The sequence below is a fragment of the Primulina eburnea genome, chromosome 12 (genome assembly GCF_022965805.1).
Source record: "Primulina eburnea isolate SZY01 chromosome 12, ASM2296580v1, whole genome shotgun sequence".
Lineage (NCBI taxonomy): Eukaryota > Viridiplantae > Streptophyta > Magnoliopsida > Lamiales > Gesneriaceae > Primulina > Primulina eburnea.
This window is the reverse complement of record NC_133112.1, coordinates 6,776,280-6,780,029: the sequence shown is the minus strand read 5'-3', so window position 1 is coordinate 6,780,029 and position 3,750 is coordinate 6,776,280. Positions and strand designations below refer to the sequence as shown.

General features: G+C 36.5%; 1 long non-coding RNA gene across 1 annotated transcript; it reads right to left on the bottom strand.

The window, feature by feature from the left end:
- Window positions 1-320: 320 nt before the first annotated feature.
- Window positions 321-1,839, bottom strand: LOC140807772 (uncharacterized). Its single transcript, XR_012112757.1, has 2 exons — window positions 1,584-1,839; window positions 321-1,494 (listed from the first exon to the last, which is right to left on the bottom strand). It is a non-coding gene; the product is annotated as an uncharacterized lncRNA (long non-coding RNA).
- Between the last annotated feature and the right edge of the window lie 1,911 nt (window positions 1,840-3,750).

Genomic DNA, 3,750 nt, shown 5'->3' with positions numbered 1-3,750 from the left:
ATGGACTAACTGAAATGGTTTGAACACGAAACGACTTAAAATAAAAATTATTTGGGTTATAAAATGGAAATAAAAATAGGCTGACTGAAATGTAAATGACACGAGTTTGTTTCTGGATGTTTTGAAACTTTAATGCTCCTATGTCACTCATTCTTTCTTGCAGAAAAATTACACTAAAAGTGTGGGGGCTCGTGCTTCTGATTAATATTTAATGACCAAACAATCAGGATTTATTAATGTAAACAGCGAAAGCGATTGAAATTTTTCATTTTGGGCCTACAGAAATTTCGGCATGACATATTCGTAAATAGGAGATCCCAAAAATCAAAACATCACAAATAATATTTATATACTCGAAATAAAGTCATAACATCAATTCACAACCTATAGCCGCACTGACCAGGACTAAACACATGCAGAGCCGACAAGGCTCGATCACACAACTATCAATTCAAAACATCGTAAAAATAACAGTACAGCTACACGGGGCATCGCCCCGGTAAATGTATGACTCCATAATATAGTGTATATATATATGGGAACTCTCAACCATGACTCGACGACTGGGCACCACTACCTGACGCTCCACAAGACGCGTCAAATCTTCCTGGATAACTTGATATGGCATCAAGAACAACCACAACATAAAAAGAAACGAGGGGTCAGGCCCCATTACGACGAACCAGTAAAATTATGACAATTATAACTGACGTGAAATAAAATCAAGTAAAATACAATGAAATGCAATGCAATGCGTGTCAGTAACAACAAAATAATGGATACCAAAGCAGAGTCCAAATGAAACGCATCAGCAACAAGAACAGTGGCCACCCGTGCCAGGAATGCAGCAACGTAATATCATGCCGCCGCTCATCCATGCACGTAGCATCGAGGGTACGGGAGCTACCCGCTCAGCTCTCATGTAAGTCATCAGGAGTGCTAATCCTACCCACCCGCTTCATCGATGACGCAACAACTCGATAGATCAATATCAATATCAATAGCAATCAAATGAGTCACGGCTCGAAATGCTATGCACTAATAAGATCAACTCAAATAAATGCGTGAATGCAATCACGTTATTCACAAAAGCACATAAAGCACGCCACAACTCATACATAATACTTAACGTCATTCCACATCACTATAGACGTCATAATAAAACAGTTCATGCGTACCTCAACTGATACTTAATTTACCACCGAAATATCTTAAGGATTTCTCGTAGAATCCAAATCATGTGGCAAGTAATACATTTCATATCAAGTTCCATTTATTTTTCCAATATTCACTAATTTAGCCTAAAATTCCAAAAATCATAATTTAGGCTTTAATATTTCTAAAATTAATATGCAACAATTCTATAGCATCTAAACATCTAATTATCGAACACTAAAATTCGAAAACCCAATTACATAAATCTGAATTTTCGAAATTATGCCCAATTAAATTTTGAAATTTTGTTAATACATCCAATTAGCTCCGATATAGCACCTACAATCAATAACCCAATATATATTAGTTGTTGGAACTCAAATAAATCAAAATACTCAAAATTCGAAACCCTAAAATCTGAATTATACCTCTGAAAGTTTCGAATCTTGTTCTAAGCTTCGAATTCAAGCTTCAAACAACCTAAATCAATGTTTCCTCCTGATTTTCGGCGAAAACGGGCGGCGGTCACCGACGGGTTTACAGGAGTCGCGATTTTTCTTAGCAAAAGTGGTATCAATGAATAGCTCTCGTCGAGAGTATTCCAAAACTATGCTTACTTTCGAAAATCGTTGACCGACGGTGGAGTTACGAGCGGTCAAAGGCGGATGAAAATCGTTTTACTTTTACGGATATAAGTTACGGGAGAGAGAAAGAGCATTTACTTAATTTTTGAAATGGGCTGGTCTTGGGTGTAATGTGTTTGGGCTCTCACAAAAAGACTTTAGTAATTACAATAGTTTGAAATCACCCACTTCAGTAAAACTTATCACTGCTTGACTGAAACTCTTAATATACTCCACTCTTTAAACAAATGAGCAGTAGAACTTCTTACTCTCAATTACAAATATTTCACAAAGAATTCTAAGCACGAATTGATCATTAAATAATCAGATTTTAACTATTAGCGTGTGCTTTCTTTGATCAGTTTATCTCTTCAAAAAGAATGTTGAACTCAGAAAGCTTTGATTGCGTAGAAGGGTTTTTCTACGGAGATTCGGAGAGGTTTTAAATTTGCCTAACCGATCTATTTAAAGGCTTTGCTTGCAACGATAATCTTCTTGAATCTTTTATCTGTTTCCAAAATACAGACGTCATTGTTTTCGTGTCATCGTACTTTCTGATATATTTTATGTTTATGGGTAGTGCGCATGAAATCTGACATTCTGTTGAGAATCAGTGACTGTTAGTACGAAAAAAAAAAATAATCTTATAATTCAGCTAGCTCTGATTCTTAATCACTAAGTAAGCTAAGAAAATTCAAAGAATATTTGTAGATTTGGGCTGACTGTTCGACTTAGATAAACTATCATCTGGGCTCAATCAGTTATTCTTCGATTAGTTTGGCTCTCGGTAACATTTTTGCCTTTGAATAATGAACTATCAGTTTGGTCAGGCATTCGGTCTGGCTCTAATAAACTTTGAAAACATTTCCTCATGTTTTTAATTATCCATTGGCATTATCTTTTTCGATAATCTTTATGAGATCTAGAGTGCATGCTGCTAGAGTCAGTTGGCTTCGGTTGTTCTCTTTAGTGAGCCTAACCGTAGGATTCAATAGCCTTCTTTTTTTCACTATTTTGTCAACACCAAAGGTGCTTTCAGGTAGGCAAGAAAAATATCTAATTGACCACTAACTTCATCAATCTTCTCGTTAAAATAAGCCCGAACTTCCTCCATCTTGGTGCAAATCTGAAAATTATTAGTCTGTGTTTTCCCACCAAGATGAGTTGCAGTCATGGTTTGCCAGAACGGTCGCGCGGCCGGAACTAGACTTGTCAAATTGGGTCAGACCCTTCGGGCCAGACCGCCCTGCTATAAAAATTGAGCGGGTTGGGTTGATAAAATAGTAGCCCGTTTGGAGGCGGGCCAAATGGGTTGAGCCCGTTTGGGTTGCGGGCAAAGACGAGTCGGGCCTAAACGGGGCTGGCCCACCAAATTAGGGTAGAATTTTATATTTTAATTTTTTTAATGAAACTCTATAAAGGAGAAACACAAACTATGCCAATTTAATTCTCTGTTGGAAATACTTGTCTTTGCTTAAAGATAGCTTCTCGAATCGTATTTTGTTCTCAGCAAATTCAAGAGACTGAAGCTAAGCAAGGTTTCTGGCTTAGACGTTCAATTTCGGATAAGATAAAAAAAAGATCGGAGAATTGTCATAGATATTAAAAAATAAGAATATTTAGACAGCAAAGATTCTGACCAACAAAGCCATTTCAGTAAAAGTAAAGCTGCATAGTTTAACTACTTCGAGAAGCTATCCTTAAGCAAAGACAAGTATTTCCAACAGAGAAAATTAAATTGGCATAGTTAGTGTTTCTCCTTTCTAGAGTTTCATAAAAAAAATTAAAATATAAACCAAAGAAAGTCATTTCAATGTTTTTAAGTATTTTATGAAACTATTTGACTGAAATATATTTTTCTATGTTTACTGCGATACTGTTTAACATTTTTTTAAAAAAATTAAGAGGGTTGGCCCGCCTAACCCACGGCCTAAGGTGGGTTGGGCTGGGTTGGCTATTTAGAGGCCCGCCC